Source organism: Dioscorea cayenensis, chromosome 8 (assembly GCF_009730915.1).
Source record: "Dioscorea cayenensis subsp. rotundata cultivar TDr96_F1 chromosome 8, TDr96_F1_v2_PseudoChromosome.rev07_lg8_w22 25.fasta, whole genome shotgun sequence".
Lineage (NCBI taxonomy): Eukaryota > Viridiplantae > Streptophyta > Magnoliopsida > Dioscoreales > Dioscoreaceae > Dioscorea > Dioscorea cayenensis.
In genome coordinates, this window is record NC_052478.1 from 18535144 (window position 1) to 18552979 (window position 17836).

The following is a 17836-nucleotide window of genomic DNA, read 5'->3' on the forward strand; positions in this document are numbered from 1 at the left end:
AAACACTTGGGCTGTCTCCCAAGAAGTGCTTGTTTTACGTCACTTAGATTGACGTACCTTGTCTTACCTCACAGGGGCTCGTAGATGAAAATTGCCCTCTTACCCATGGCTTGGAAACATGATGAGCAAAAATCTCTTGAGGGTAGAGGGTGAATTGTCGCTTGGGACCATCTAGCAATGATTCACTCGGCTTTGTCTCGGTTCACACATCGCCTCCAACAGCCCTTGGAGCATTTCCGTGGCATCTCCTAGCCCTCTTCAATTTCCGGAGCACCTTCTCCAAGATCCCCGGGGTAGATGGTACTTCTTCCGTCAAACCAAGCATCATTACTTCTTCATTGTCCTCCTCTTTGTCAAACAAGCCTTCGTATGGATCCAGATTAAACATTTCCTGCATGTATTCATCAACAATCTCATCAGTAGCGTCTAGAAAATACAAAGTATCATCAAAATCAAGAGAATGCCGCATGGCTTAAGCAAGGCGGTATGTGAGCTTGTCATCTCCAACTCTCAAAGTTAACTCTACGCCGTCCATGTCAATCAATGCCTTGGAAGTCCGTAAGAATGACCTCCCAAGTATGAAGGGTACATCCGCATCCTCATCGACATCTAGCACTACGAAGTCAACCGGAAAAATGTACTTGTCCACCTTGGCAAGCACATCTTCGATGATACCCCTGAGATATCTCACCGTTCAGTCCATAAATTGCAAAGTCATCCGAGTGGGTCTAGGCTCACCCAAGCCTAACTTTTGAAAGAAGGTGTATGGCATGGCGTTGATATTGGCCCTGAGTATGGCAATGCCATTTCTTCACCTAGATTGCCCATATTACACAGAATGATGAAGCTTCTCGGGTCTTTCTTCTTGTTCGGCATGTTCTTTTGCAAAACTGCCGAGCAAGATGCATCTAAAATCACTAGAGAACTCTCCTCTAACTTCCTTTTGTTGGTCAACAAGTCTTTCAAGAATTTTGCATACTTAGGCATTTGGGCCAATGCCTCAACAAAAGGAATATTAATGTGGAGTTGTTTGAACAAACTCAGGAACTTCTTCTACTGTTCATCCCCTTGGTCATTCTTCAATCTAGAGGGATAAGGGATTCTTGGCTTCAAAAATGGGGATGCCACCTACTTCTCTTTGCCTGCTCCCTTCTAAACCTCTATAACCTCAAGTGCGTGTTCATTTGGCTTTCTCACTCGAAACTTACCCTCAACCTCACGACCACTTCTCAAAGTGATCATCTTCACATGCCTCTAGGGTTGGTCTCGGCATTACCTCGGTAAGCTTCCATGTGGCCTTTCAGATAGAGACTTCGCAATCTGCCCTACTTAATTTTCAAGATTATACAAAGAGGTGGATGGTTGCGAAGTGTAGCTTCAACTGATTGAAATCTTGTATCTGACGATTGGACAAACCTAGTTAAGGCCTTCTCCAAATCGTTCATTCGGGTCTCCAAACCTGAAACTCTGTTTCCCATGTTTGGGGCTTGTTGTTGTTGTTGGAAACCCAGTGGCCCAATGGCCTTTTGTGGACCTTGGTTGCTCTATGAGAAATTAGGATGACTCTTCCAACCCGGAATGTAGGTATTACTGTATGGATTTCCTTGATTCCTCATGCCATTACCCACAAAATTGACGTTCTCAACCGAAGATACATCACCAATAGATATCGGGCAATCATAGAGAGCATGCCCTCCACCATACCCGGTGAAGTAATCACGGCTGCTACTCTATTCGAAGTTAGAAGATCTAACTTCTACTCAATGATTCCACTTGAGCCGCCAACGAAGTCACCGCGATCTATCTCATGGAGACCGCCACCTTTTTTTCTTCTCCCCCGGCATTCCATTGGTAGTGTTTAACCCCATTTCTTCAATTAATTGACGGGCCTCACCGGGGACTTGCTACCTAATCGTACCTCATGTCGCCAGCATCCAAGAGTTGCCTTGTACTCGGATTCGAGCCGTTGTAAAAGTTCCGAACAATCATCCACTCCGGGAACTGCGTGTTGCGGGCACTTTCTCAGGAGCTCATTGAACCTTTCCCATGTCTCAAATAGAGACTCCAATTCCAATTGTACAAAGGATGAGATCTCATTCCTAAGCTTTGCAAATTTTCTGGGAGGGAAATAATGGCCTAGAAAAGCTTCTACCATCTCCTCCCATGTGGTAATTGATGCTCTAGGTAATGAGTGTAGCCACTATTTCGCTATCCCTTTCAAGGAAAATGGGAAGGCTCTCAACTTGATGGCATCATCCGTTACTCCCATTTATCTTCAAAGATATCACACACCCTCGAGAAAGTTCTCTATATATCCTGCTTGGATCCTCATCGGCTAAAACCATTAAACTCGTGTGGATTGTCGTAATATTTGATGAATGCCGACTTCAGCTCAAAGTTCCGAGTCAGAATCGGGAGACGACAATGCTCGATTGTGTGCCCAATATTGAAGGTCTGGCATAATCCGATAATGTCCACTACTGCTCATCCTGTTCTGCCATATTTTCAAATTCTCCTACTTCCAAATCAACTAGATTAGACTGTTCTTGCACAGGTTCTTTCCCTTTTCTTCAAAGTGTGCGTTCGAGCTTGGGATCTCCTTCAATCAATATTGAGGGGTTTTCTCGGGTCATAACCTGGAGCTGCACCAAAAGAAAGAAAACAAAATCAGAATGATGATAGAAAAGAAGATATGAATTAGATTGAATGAATAGTTAAGAAAACAAAGTCCAAAGTATCTCAAAACGCCTACTGGCAACGGCGCCAAAAACTTAACACGTCCGAATATGCGTGTAAACCGCAAGTGCACGGGTATCGAAATAATAATCCCAAATAAGTGGGTATCGTATCCACAGAGAGTAGAGAATAAAGACACTTGAGTTGTTTCTTAACTAATGTGGAAGATGAATAGTGATAAGTGTGACAAAATATAAAATAACGAAAATAAAAACAACAAGATAGAAGGCACAAGTAAAGGAGAAGGTAAGGCAATCGATAAAGATGGTGTACCCATATATTGATCCGTCTTGGATAATCATTTCAAGTGCAAGAACCCTCTATTATACTTCCTAATTGATGTAACAATGAGTCGTGAAAATCCTTAATTACATTATCCCAAATCTAAGGTCAACCATGCCTAACTCTATACATATCCTGGAGGAAAGATTGAATAACCTCTCAACCTCGCCCTCGCATAGAATTGCAATGAGCTCTAGGGATTCCAAGTGATAATCCCTATTCCTATGCATAGACGTAACCGTTTGGTGCAGGTGAAAGATCCCTAGCAACAATTAAGCCCTAGATGCTAAAATCACCTCAACGCTTCACTCCATTGCACTCGCAACTAAGCCCCAGCGGAAGGCCATCCCTTAGCCCATTCACTCTACTATGGCCGCAAAGAACTCTTGGAACATGGACGTAGGATAGATCACACCAGAGGGGAAAGGGGATGCTCCGCTACCTCTGGACTCACCCTCTCAACCCTCTCCAATCTAGCTTTGTCTAACTCTCATGGTGTGTCACTCACTCAGAAGAGTTACCAACAAGAATTCTCAAACCTAGTGTCACTCTAGGGGAGTATTCATACAATCAAGTATACAAGATTGGAACTCACAATAAACATCAATTAATTGGAAGCATAATAAAGAGATACAATGAAACGAATACATCCTAGGGTTCACAAATACCCAAGTACCCAATAGGGGTTTAGCTCTCCATGGAGCTAGATACAATCAATGAAATCGAATGTAAACACAAAGCATCCATAGAAAACCCCCTCGTTAGTCGTGGCGATGGTCTTGTGGAGAGTCCTCTACTCGTCCCAAGGCTCCCTTTGTCCGGCCTAGGATATACCTCACCGGATCAGTGCCGACGAAAGCTCTCCCACTAACCTTCTTCCAAATGGTGCGCAATGTCAAAGCCGTAGAACCTCTCTAAAGCCCTAGCCAATACCTCTCAAAACCCTAGCCACCGTCCTCTCTCAAGTTGTGGAAAAGATGGAGAAAAAAATGCTGAAATCCGCTTTTAAAGGGCTAGAATCGGGAATCCACACGCCCATGTGAGCACCCCTGTGGATTTTTCACACGGGCATGTGGAATTTCCACACGCCCGTGTGGATTCTTTGTTTTCCTATTTTCTCAGCGGGCTGTGAATAGTGTTGCTTAGTATTCTTGCTACAGTATCCTACTATAGTACCGACACCGAAATACTCCCGAATCCATGCTTTCATCGAGGCAGCACAAACGGGCACACGTTTACGTCGTGGATCACTTTGCTTCTTCAATAACGGACATATTGGTGGAGATCTTGTTCTATATGCACAAGTCGGAATGCTTGAATGTGACTGCCTTTGTTCCCCTCCAAATAGTTGCACACATTCATGCATCTCGAACCCGACCTATGTCTTCGTGTTTGAACCTTAGCAAGATTTCCTCCAAATTGGTGCATTACGACCCACACTGGCTTCTTTCTCTCATAATTTATCTCACAACCCAACATGCATGAAAGTAAAGTAAATACACACATATTAGAGTTAAAACCGGAGAAACGTAATGCTCAACACAAGGAAAGAATACTTTGCATTCTTATCGCACAAGCACTTATCACATACGCAAGAGGCGTTTTGTCACAGACCATGTGGTTCGAAGATGTGTGTCTAGGGAGGAAGGTTGGAACATTATTGCACGGGTTTGTCAAAGTAATAATCCCGGGTGAGCGGGTATCGAATCCACAGGGAGTAGGGAGTAAAGACACATAATTCGATTCTTAGCTATGTTGAATATCAACAATGATAAGTGTGACAATGATTCAATTCTCAATAATTAAAATCAACAAGTAAGAGAGCAAAAGTAAGGAGGAGGTAAGGCAATCAATAAAGATGGGGTACTCGGACGATGCTTCACCTAGGATAATCGCTTCAACTGCTAGAACTCTCTATTATGCTTCCTAATCAATGCAATGGTGAGTCATGGAAATCCTTACATACATAGTCCCAAATCTAAGGTCAACTATGCCTAACTCTATTCATGTCCCGGAGGAGAGATTAAATAACCTCTCAACCTCGCACTCGAATAAAGTTGCAATGAGCTCTAGGGATTCCAGGTGATAAATCTCTTCCTAATTATAGACCTAACCCTTTGGTCCAAGTGGAAGGTCCCTAACCACAATTAAGCCCTAGATACTAAGATCCCCTCAACACTTCACTCCATTGCACGCGCAACTAAGCCCCAGCAGAGATTCATCCCTTAGACCATTCACTCTATTATGGCCGCAAAGAACTCGAGGAACGGAGGTAGAATCTATCACATCGGAGGGGAAAGGGGACGCTCCTGTACCTCTCGACTCATCCTCTCAACCCTCTCCAACCTAGCTTTGTCTAACGCTCGTGGTGTGTCACTCACTCACAAGGTTACCAACAAGAACTCTCAACCCTAGTGTCACTCTAGGGGAAATGTTCATACAATCAAGCATTCAAGGTTGGAACTCACAATAAACATCAATTTATTGAAAGCATAATAAAGAAGTTCAATGAAACGAATACATCCTAGGGTTCACAATCACCCAAGTACCCACTAGGGGTTTAGCTCTCCATGGAGCTAAGTACAATCAAAGAAATTGAATGTAAAAGCAATGAAACCATAAAGAAACCCCCTCGATGGTCGTGTCGATGGTCTTGTGGAGAGTCCTCTACTCGTCACAAGGGATCCTTTGTCCGGCCTAGGATACACCTCGCCGGATCGATGCCGACGAAAGCTCTCCCAATAACCTTCTTCCAAACGGCGCGCGATGTCGGAGCCGTAGAACCTCTCCAAAACCCTAGCCAATACCCCTTAAAACCCTAGCCGAAGCACTCTCTCAAGTTGGGGAAAAGATGGAGAAAAGAATACCAAAATCGGGGCTGAATCAGCTTTAAATAGGGTTGGAATCGGGTGACTCCACGGGCGTGGACGGTACACGCGCCCGTGCGGAATTTCCACACAGCCATGGATCATTTCCACACGCCCGTGTGGATTCTCTATTTCTCTGATTTCTCGGCCGGCTGTGACCAGTGCTACTACAGTAATGATACAGTGTTGCTACAGTTCCCTGCTACAGTCTTCGACCTGAATAACTTCCCAATTCCATATTTTCATCGGGGTAACACAAACGGGCACATGTTTATGTCGTAAATCACTTGCTTCTTCAATGATATACATGTTGGTGGAGCTCTCATTCTTATGTGCATAAATCGGAATGCTCGAGTGTGACTGCCTTTGTGCCCCTCCAAATGGATGTGCTCACTCAAATGCGAGGAGATTGGCACACACTCTAGCATCTCACACCTGACCTATGTCTTCGCGTTTGAACCTTAGCAAGATTTCCTCCAAAATAGGTGCATTATGATCCATATTGGCCTATTTTCTTCATACTCGGCCTCACAACCCTACCTGCATAAAAGTAACATAAAAACAAACATGTTAGTGTAAAAACCTGAGAAAAGTAATGCTCAACATAAGGAATGAACACTTCGCATTCATATAGCACAAGCACTTATCAGGGCCCGTTGAGGCGGGCATTATGCTTCAAGCAGAACTGCTGAGAAAGTTTTGGCCATTGGTTTCTATTGGCAGACTTTATTCCAGGATGCCCATCAGTTTGTTCTTCGATGTGACAGTTGTCAAAGGGCTGGAAACCTATCATGAAGGGATGAGATGCCTCAGAATCCAATGCAATTTTGTGAGGTGTTTAATGTGCGGGGAATTGACTTCATGGGGCCATTTCCGAAGTCCAATGGTAATCAATATATCCTGGTGGCAGTTGACTATGTTTCTAAATGGGTGGAGGCTCAAGCTCTTCCAACCAATGATGCTAGAACTATGGTGAAACTTCAGAAGAGGTTGTTTACTTGATTTAGGACCCACGAATCATTATTAGAGATCGAGGGACACATTTTGCAACACACAACTCGCAAAAGTGTTAAAGCGCTATGGAGTACATCATCGTCTTGCTACCCCTTACCACCCACAGATGAGTGGTTAAGTGGAAGTGACAAACAGAGAGCTCAAGAGAACCTTAACCAAGTCCGTGGAACAAGGAAAGCAGGATTGGTTGGAACGTTTGGATGTCACACTTTGAGCTCATAGAAATAGTGTACAAAACTCCAATAGGGATCACTCCCTATAATTTGGTGTATGAAAAATCATGTCATTTGGCTGTGGAGTTAGAGCATAAAGCATATTGGGCAATCGAGGATATGAATTTTGACTTTAGCAAGTCAGGGGAACAAAGAATGCTTTATCTCAACGAGCTAGATGAGTGGAGATTAAAAGCATATGAGAATGTAAGGATTTATAAGGAAAGAATTCGGATGTGGCATGACAATCATATTAAGAATCCGAAAGAGTCCCAAGTGGGAGATCAGTTGTTACTATTTAATTCTTGTCTACGGTTTTTTTCGGATAAGCTAAAGTCTAGATGGTTTGGCCCTTATAAGGTAACTGAAGTTTCACCTCAAGGGGCTGTTGAAATTACCCATCCGGAGAAGGGTACATTTAAGGTGAATGGACACAGGCTAAAACCATACATTTAAGATGGGGTATGTCAAGCTTAGTGACGTTAAACAAGCGCTTCTTGGGAAGTAACCCAAGCATTTACTGTTTTCTTAGTTGTTAGTTTAGTGTTTGCTTGAGCAAGACTTTGAGTGTCGGTGTCTTGATTTTTAGATGCTTGTGTTGTGATTTTCTTGTGGATTTTTGGTGTCATCTTGCGCTTAAATGTGTTTTGGTGAAGTTATTGGTCATGCGAGCTAGTTTCTCGTGTTTTTGCTGGTGTATTTTGCATAGTAGGGCAGGCTCTGAGTGTGTATGCATGTTCAAGAATTTTCTGCAAAGCCTACAGAGTTTTTTAAACCATCCAGAGAAAATACACGGGCGTGTGGAATTTCCCCAAGCCCGTGGAACTTCACTATGAATTCGTCCAGAGAAGTCACAGGGGTGTGGACTCACCCTTGTGGAGGATCTTGTGACAAACGCAAGGGTGGGTGTTTTCTGAACGCCCGTGTAGATCTCTGCATAAGAGCTCTCCTCCATCCAGAGAATACACAGGGGCATGCATCTACCCCTGTGAACTACCTAGTAACGATCTACGCCCGTGCGGAATTCTCGCACGGGTGTACGAAACACTTAGTTGTTATTCTCGGCTAGACAGAGACTCCACAGGAGCGTGCCTCTGCCCTTGTGGGTCGGGCGCACTGGCGTTGGTAATTTCTCCGTGCCCGTGCGAATATGTAGGAATCATAACACTGTGTTTCCTCTTTATAAATTTATCGAGCATTTCTGATTAACATTCCTCCAAGCACTCAGGGAACACTCTCCGACACTCTCCCAACCTCTCATTATTGATTTTGAGTAGATTATTCGAATTTCTCGCCTATTTCAGGTGTCTTAACTTCATCTCATCTATAAACCCTTGTTTTATCTTTTCTTCATTCATATTTGATTCTCTTTGGTTTTCTTCAATTAAACTGTTGATTGCACCTCGGTTTCCTACTGAAATGGTTGTGGTATGTTCTTAATGAACTCTAGAAGAGAGGGAGAGGTGTATTCATGGGTTTAGCCAAAAGGGCATTGCGGTTGTCATGCCACATGAATCCACACGGGCGCGTGGAATTTCCACACGACTATGTGGATTCCTGCAATATTATGTTATGAGTGAATTTGATCAATTTTCCTTCCATTACGTGCAAGTATGGCCCCCAGATCGGAGAAAACAGCCTATAAGCGTCTTAGAGAGCCGACACCTAAGCCAGAAAGCATGGAATTTGCTCTTCTTGAACATAGAGCTTGATTTGAGCTGCTAGTGAAGCTTAAGTTCGATCAGACGCAGATACCGGATGTGAGCTCACTTAAGAAGGTGCAGTTAGCATATTGCATGGCCGATGAGGTTGAGTTTCTATCGGTGGGTAGTTGGTGCAAGCTGTTGATTATTCGTGACTCTGCAATCCGCCTACTCACATTTGAGGTGCTCGCCTCATTTGAGTTTGACCGCTCTTACGCTCATTTCGATAACGTCGGCGCCATTCAGTTTAGGGCTTTTGGATAGCATCATAATATGAGGGTCACGCAGTTCCCCGTTAGACTTGGGTTATATAATGAGGAGTTCACTGAGACAGAGGAGTATGATAGGCTACCGACTGACTATTTAGGAAGGTTAACCCTGAGAGAGCCTATAGAATACTATGTGATTAGGGTCGGTATGAACCAAGAGTGTCCAAGGCTACATGTCTTTCTCGACCTAGTTACAGATATCTTCATGCCATCCTGAGTAGATTAGTGAATGGTCACAACGACAGCATGGGAGTCCTTAGCAGGCAAGAACTTCTATATTTGTACTCCATAGTACAGAGCGAGCCGATTCATATAGGACATATTTTAGTTGAGTATCTGAAGCATCAGGGATAGTATCCCAGGCTTGGTGTCATTTTCTCAGGCCCATACATCACTAGACTCATCCTGGGGATGGGACTACAAGACATGATCAAAGGGGCAGAAAAGATGGTTGTACCAGCACCCCTCGGGTTAGAGACAATGAGGCTCATCAGGAAATATCCGAAGGGTGTTTATGTGTTGAACATGAACCCACCAGAGCCATTTGTTTCCAATGAAGCCGCAACAGAGGGTCTCAGCCAGCTTTAGAGTCACAGCCCGAGCGAGATCAGACAGAGGCAGCCCCTTCAGCGCACGAGCCCCCAGCAGCGTGGATATTTTCTCCGACTCGAGCACATGATCAATTTGAGAGGCTCAAGAGTGTTGTAGGGATACTGCAGCAGGATGTGGCGGAGGTCTGCGCTACGCAGGCTGCACAGTACATAGAGTTTATGGCACATTTTGACACACTACAGGAGATTCTTTAGTGAGATATTGCCTCATCATTTGTTTTGCGACCACGACCTCCAGCTCCTCTGGGCTCACCATCACCTAATCCACCAGCACCATTCGATTATCCAGAAGCAGCAGCAAAGCCGATAGCTGATGACACCTACACTTGACTTTATTTTTATCGTCTTTATTACCTTAACATTTCATGTTGGACTTGTATACTCAGAAAGGACTATCCTTCTGAGTTTATTTTTCATTTTGTGGTCTCGAGTTGTATTCAATTCTCTATCTTTTATATACTCGAGTTGTTTTTTTTTATTGAGCTTCACTGAACCCCCTTGTAAATATGTGTAGATGGTCTTGTCAGTATGGGAATTGAGAACTAGTTATGGACACGACCGAAGTGCTTTTGCACTTGGTCGTGTGTGCTTCACAACCCGTCAGAACATCATTTCCAAGGATTTAGCTCCATCAAACACAACACTAGGAGTCAGGGGAGTATTATTTTGATTGTTTCTCCCACATATACTCTCGATTGATATACATTATGAATGAGCTTGCATGTGTACATTGGGGACAATGTACAACTTAAGTGTGGGGGAAGTTTCATAGTGCACATGTCTTTTATATTAGTTTTGATTGACATACATGCTCACATAGCCAATGGCGGTTCACCTTAGTTGCAATGATTGTATTCTTGAGTTTAGGAGACTTTTTAACATTGAATGTTCTCATGCTCTACTTCTTGCTTGAATTTCTAGGAATTTTGGCCTGATTGACACTTGTTGCACTACTCGCTCATTAAACTCTTTTGGAAACTCAAGTTAGATGTTAAAGGGACTAGTTATAGTTGTTTCTTTTGTTAATTGAAAAAAAATGGAAAAAGGAAAAAGGAAGAACAAAATAGTTTTATTGTTTAGTTGTTCTTGTTGGGTGGAAAGAGCTACCACCTATGAAGTATGAAGTTACTCTCATAAGTCGGATACTAGTTATGCCCTAATGAGAGAAAGAGCTATCTCATAAGATGAGTGAAAGCTACCCCCCGGTAGAAAGAGCTACCACCACGAAAGTGTGGAAGCCACCTTAGCGCCCGCTTTGGAAAAGGCTACCTTAGAGGATGTGTGAAGCTACTACCATCTTTTTAATTTGTGTTACTTTGTGTTGATAAATAATTCCTTTATACTTAGAACTTTGAGGAGTATACTCTGGGTTGACTTGAGTGAGTTTGCACACACACTTACACAATTCCAGGTTTGTTGTCCTTTTTTATTCAAGTTTTTAGCTAGAGCATTGATTTTTCGTATTTAATGTTGAAATTTCCCTTACTTGTAGGATGCTCTTTTTGTATGCTTTGGTGAACCTAAGGCCAAACACTTCAAATATTTCCTTCGTCTATTCTTCAATGTTTTAATTTTGCTTGAGGACAAGCAAAAGCTTAAGTGTGGGGGAGTTTGATAAGTGCGTGTGTGATAAGAATGCGAAGTGTTCTTTCCTTATGATGAGCATTACTTTTACCAGGTTTTAGCGCTAATACTTGTGCATTTGTGTTACTTCCATGCATATAGGGTTATGAAGCTGAATGTTAAAGAAAGAAGCCAATGTAGATCGTGAACGTACTATTTGGAGGAAATCTTGAGAAGGGTCAAACACGAAGACATAAGTCGGGTTCAAGATGTGAGAATGTGTGCCAACCTCCATGTATTCAAGCTAGCATAATGGTTTGGAGGGGCACAAAGGCAGTCACATTTGAGTATCCCGGCTTATGCATTGATAGCAAGATCTTCACCAATGATGTCGGTTATTGAAAAAAGTAAAGAGATCTACGACTTAAACGTGTGCCCATTGACGTTACCTAGATAAAAACATGGATTCGGGAGTGTTTCAGGCCGGTAATGTAGCAGGGTATCGTAATAATCACAACCGGCAGAAAAAGAGAATTCCAGAGAATCCACACGGGTGTGTGGAAATTATCCAGGCCCATGCAGAAAGTCCACAAGTAAGTGTGGCAAATCTAGAGGGGCATGTGGATGCCCGATTTCAGCCCTATGTAAGTCGCGATTCAGCCCCGAGTTCAGCATTCTTTTCTCCATTCTTTCACAAACTTGATAAGGGGTTGCGGCTAGGGTTTTGAGAGGTATTGGCAAGATTTTTGGAGAGGTTTTTCAGCTTTGACATTGCGCTCCACTTGGAAGAAGGTTATTGGGAGAGCTTTCGTCAGCACCAATCTGGTAAGGTGTGTCCTAGGTTGGACAAGGGGACCTTTGGAGGAGACGAGGCTCTCCACAAGTGCATCATCATGACTATCAAGGAGGTTTTCTATGACTTATTTTTACATTCAATTTCATTGTTGATTGTAACTATCTCCATGGAGAGATAAAACCCTTAGTGGGTGCTTGGATTTGTGAACCCTAGGATGTATTTGTTTCATTAAACCTTCTATTATGCTTTCATTAATTGATGTTTTGTTTAAGTTCCAATCTTGAATGTTCGATTGATTAAATCCTCCCTTAGAGTGACACTAGGGTTGAGAGTTCATATTGGTAACCTTTGTGAGTGAGTGACACACCACAAGGGTTAAAGAAAGATAGATTGGAGAGGGTCGAGAGGATGAGTTGAGAGGTAGCGGAGCGTCCCCTTTCCCCTCTGATGTGATTTATTCTACCTCTAATTCCTTAAGTTCTTCGCGGTCATAGTATAGTGAATGGGCTAAGGATGACCTTCCGCTGGGGCTTAGTTGCAGAGGCAACGAAGTGAAGTGTTGAAGTGCTTTTAGCACCTAGGACTTAATTGTAACTAAGGACCTCTCACTTGGACCAAAGGGTTAGGTCTATATCTAGGAAGAGGGTTTATCACATGGAATCCCTAGAACTCCATGCAATTCTATTAGATTGCAAGGTGTTGAGATTGTTCGATTTCTTCTCCAGGACATGGTATAGAGTTAGTCACGGTTGACCTTAGATTTTGGACCGTGTATTGAAGGATTTCCATGACTCATTAATGCATTAGTTGGGAGGCATAATAGTCGGTTTTGCGCTTGAAATGATCATCCTAGGCGAAATAATATCCGAGTACCCCATTTATATCGATTGCCTTATCTCTCACTTACTTGTGCTTTTCTTTCTTACTTCTTTTATTCTTGGTTACATTACATCTTGTCAACACAATCATTATTCATCATCACTTGGTTAAGAAACAATTTAAGTATTTTTACTCCCAACTCCCTGTGGATACGATACCCACTCACCTTGGATTTTATTACTCGACAAACCCGTGCACTTGCGGGTAACACGTAAGGGGCGTTGTCAAGTTTTTGGTGTTGTTTCTGGGGAATAGGCATTTTAGAAGCACTTTGCACTTTGCTATTTTAGGTATTTATCATTCATTCTATTTAACACTTTCTTATTCTTCCATCATTCTTATTTGTTATCTTTTGTTATATCCTACTTTTTCTTGCAAGGAGTTTAAATGATGATTGACCTAGCGTTGCTCTATATTTTCAGGTCAAAGCTCTCAGTAAAAAAGTTGATAGAATTGTTATTTCACAACCGCAGAGAAATCCATGTTGCAGCACATATCATCCAATTGAATTGGGCTACCCAAACTTATTATGGAATAATGATGGACAACATTGGAAGCACCTCAAGAAGAATGTCAAAAGGGTGACATACTTGGAGAGGATGCACTTTAGTTGCAAAAAGTATTGGTTAATTTTATTGAAGCAACCAATGTTTGTGTCCAAAATATTGAGACCGCACTAAGATGTCATGAAGCCTCCTTTAAAAACCTTGAGCATCAATTAGGAGGGATACACAACACACTCTCCAAGGAACAACAAGTATTTGAGCAAGCAATTCAAGTTCCTTATAGAAATGATGTGGTAGTGAACGACAATGAAGAAGTTGGGCAAATTGAGTATATTGGTGCAGATAATGAAAAGAAATAAGTTGAATACCATTTTGATATTTTGGGATGTGTGAATGAAGATTGTGCTTGTGAGCGAGAAAATTTTCAAGGGGATTTACTTGTGTCATGTTCCTTTCAAGCTAAAAATACACAAGAAGAAGTGAATCCTAAGGTAAGGGAACGAGCACCCCTCTTTGGGATTGATCAACTCATAAATTGCAAAAAAGAGATTTTGGGTTTGGAAGAAGATGTGGGTAGGAGATTGAAGCCATCCAATGACCCACCTGTGCTAAGCTTAGACAATTCCCAAACCAAATTGTTTCCTTAGAAGCCAAAGGTAAGATGGTTGGACTCTCCAACAAATATTCCACCTCGGCAAGTAGATTTTTGGTTTAAAGGAAGTAGCTTTGCAATGTCTAGTCAGGAGGAACACACTCTTTTCAAGCCCCCATAAGGTAAGGAAGAGGTACGTCAAGCTAAGTGACGTAAAACAAGCGCTTCTTGGGAGGCAACCCAAGTTTTTAATGTTTTTCTAGTTTTTAGTTAGTATTTGCATAAATAAGGCCTTGAGTGTTGATGTCTTGATTCTTAGTGCTTTCGCTGTGATTTTTTTGTGGACATTGTGGTTATATCATGTACCTAATCGTGTGTAGTGAAGAATCTTGGTCATTTGAGCGTGTTTTTCATGTTTTCTCTGGTTAAAATTGCATTGTTAGGCAGGCTCTGAGTGTATATCTGTGTTCAAGAATTTTCTGTAGAGCCTGCAAAGTTTTCTAAGTGTCTAGAGAAAACATACGCCCGTGTGAAATTTTCGCATGGGCGTGCGTTTTCGTTTATAGCTCATCCAGAGACGGTATAGGGGCGTGGACTCGCCCTTGTGAGCGACCTTGTGATGGTCCACGCCGGTGCAGAATTTCCGCACGGGCGTGTGTTTCCTTATAGAGACTTAGAGGCTTTTCCCGGGAAGACACAGGGGCATGGATTCTCTCTTGTGGATGATTCTGTCAACAAAGACACGGGCGTGGGTAATTTCCGCATGGCCATGTGATTCTCTACAGAGAATTTCTCCTCCATCCTGAGAAGACACAGAGACGTGCGTCTGCCCCTGTGAATTGCCCAGTAAGGATCCACACCCGTGTGGAATTTCCACACAGGAGTGTGAAACATTTAGAGAATTTTCTCTGTTGGAAAAATAAGCCATTGGGGCGTGTGTCTGCCCCTGTGGGTCTGGCGCATGAGTGTGGGAATTTTTCGCACACCCGTGTGGATGCGTTCAGAAGCATAGGGTGTCATCCCGAGAAACCACAGGGGCGTACATCTGCTCTGTGGGCCTCTCCTGTAGAGTCACATGAGCGTGGGTAATTTCCACACGCCCGTGTGGATGTACAGAACTCAAAAAGGCTATGTTTTCTCTTTATAAATTTATTTTGCCTTTTTCGACTTTTCACTCCCAAACATTCTGAGAACGCATCCTTGCACTCTCCCGACCTCTTACCGTTATTTTAGAGGATTGTTACTTGAGTTTTCCGTCCAGTTTCTATTCTTTCATTCTCATTTCGTCGGTAAGTTTCTCTTTCTCTTTTCTTCGCCCAATCTTCATTTATTTTGCAGCACCATCATCATCTTCACCAGCAATAGTAACAAATGCACCAGCAACTGACACCGACACTTAAGGCGTCTTGACCTTCTTTGTTCTTATTTTTCATATTTTATTTTTGCACTTTATTTTGGATTTGTATACTTAGAAAGGAGGCCAATGGCGGTTCACCTTAGTTGCAATGATTGTATTCTTTAGTTTAGGAGAATTTTTGCCTGATTAACACTTGTTGCACAACTCGTTCATTAAACATTTTTGGAAACTCAAGTTAGATGTTAAAGGGACTAATTAGTTTTGTTTCTTGTCTTTATTTTGTTGAAAAAAATGGAAAAAGGAAAAGAAAAGAAAGAAAAATATAGTGTTTAGTTGTGCATTTGAGGGTGCAAAGAGCTACCACCTACGAAGTATGAAGCTACTCTTATAAGTCGGATACTAGTTATGCCCTAATGAGAGAAAGAGCTATCTCATAGGATGAGTGAAAGCTACCACCCCGGTTGAAAGAGCTACCACCTTGAAAGTGTGAAACCCACCTTAGTGGCCGCTTTGAAAAGGGCTACCTTAGAAGATGTGTGAAGCTACTACCATCTTTTTAATTTTTGTGCTTTGTGTAGATAAATAAGTCCCTTATACTTAGAAATTTTAGGAGTATAATTTGGGTTGACTTCAGTGAGTTTACACATACTTACACGATTTCGGGTTTGTTGTCCTTTTTTATTGAAGTTTTTAGCTAGAGCATTGCTTTTTCGTATTTAGTGTTGAAATTTCCCTTACTTGTAGAATGCTCTCCTTGCATGCTCTGGTGAACCTAAGGCCGAGCACTTTTATTATTTCCTTGTTCTATGCTTCAATGTTTTATTTTTGCTTGAGGACAAGCAAAAGATTAAGTGTGGGGGAGTTTGATAAGTGCTTGTGTGATAAGAATGCGAAGTGTTCTTTCCTTATGATGAGCATTACTTTTATCAGGTTTTAGCGCTAATACTTGTGCATTTGTGTTACTTTCATGCATATAGGGTTGTGAAGCTAAGTATTCAGAAAAGAAGCCAAAAGTAGATCATAATCACATTGTTTGGTGGTTTTTTGGAAGGAACAAATGCGAAGATACAAGTGGGACTTCAAAATACGTGAATGTGTGCCAACCTTCATGAATTCAAGTCACTACAATGGATTGGAGGGGCACAAAGGCAGTCACATTTACATATCCTGACTCATGCATTGATGAGAAAATCTCCGCCAATGAAGCTTTTGATTGAAGATACGTGTGATCTACGGCATAAATGTGTGCCCGTTGATGTTGCCTCAATGAAGAGTGTGGAATTGAGAGTGTTCTGGCCGACTACTGTATCAGTTACAGTTCACAGCCGGCCGAAAATGAGATTTCCAGAGAATCCATACGGGTGTGTGAAAATTCCCCACGCCGGTGTGGAAATTCCACAGGCCCGTGGGAAACATCCATAGGGGCGTGTGGATGCCCGATTCAAGCCCTATTTAAGCCGCGATTCAGCCAGATTTTGGGGATCTTTTTCACCTCTTTTCTTCCACTTCTCTCCATTGTTTCGGAGGCCATCGACTAGGTTTTCGAGAGGCTTTTGGCATGTCTTAGGAGTGGTTTGAAGGATTCGATATCATGATTCTCTTGGAAGAAGGTTATTGGGGGAGCTTTCGTCGGCATAGATCCGGCGAAGTGTGCCCTAGGCCAAACAAGGGAACCCTTGGAGAAGACTCAACTACTCCACAAGACCATCGACACAAACACCAATTGAGTTTTCTATGGATTACTTGTTTTTACATTTGATTTCATTATTGATTGTAACTAGCTCCATGGAGAGCTAAACCCCCTAGTGGGTACTTGGATTTGTGAACTCTAGGATGCTATTGTTTCATTAAACCTTTTATTATGCTTTCCTTAATTGATATTTTAATTAAGTTCCAATCTTGAATGCTTGTTGAATGATTTCTAACTTAGAGTGACACTAAGGTTGAGAGTCTATATTGGTAACCTTTGTGGATGGGTGACACGCCATAAGGGTTAGACAAAGCTAGATTGGAGAGGTAGCGGAGTGTCCCCTTTCCCCTACGATTTGATTCACTCTACCTCCACATTCCAACAGTTCTTTGTGGTCATAGTAGAGTGAATGGGCTAAGGGATGATCTTCCGCTGGGGCTTAGTTACAAAGGTAACAGAGTGAAGCGTTGAAGTGATTTTAGCACCTAGGGCTTAATTGTGACTAGGGACCTTCCGCCTAGACCAAACAGTTAGGTCTACACATAGGAATAGGATTTATCACTTAGAATCTCTAGAGTGTCTTACAACTATACACAATGCGAGGTGTTGAGACTGATGGATTTCTCCACTGTGACTTGGTGTAGAGTTAGTCAAGGTTGACCTTAGATTTGGGACCATGTAGCTTAGGATCTTCACAACTCATTAATGTATTAGTTAGAAAGCATAATAGTTGGTTTTACACTTGAAACGACTATCTTA

The 17836-nt window shown here is 42.4% G+C and overlaps 1 non-coding gene across 1 annotated transcript; it reads left to right on the forward strand.

The window, feature by feature from the left end:
* The first annotated feature begins 1999 nt into the window (after nucleotides 1–1999).
* On the forward strand, nucleotides 2000–2106 carry LOC120268092. The gene has a single exon (XR_005538762.1). It is a non-coding gene; the product is annotated as a small nucleolar RNA R71 (small nucleolar RNA).
* The last annotated feature ends 15730 nt before the right edge of the window (nucleotides 2107–17836 follow it).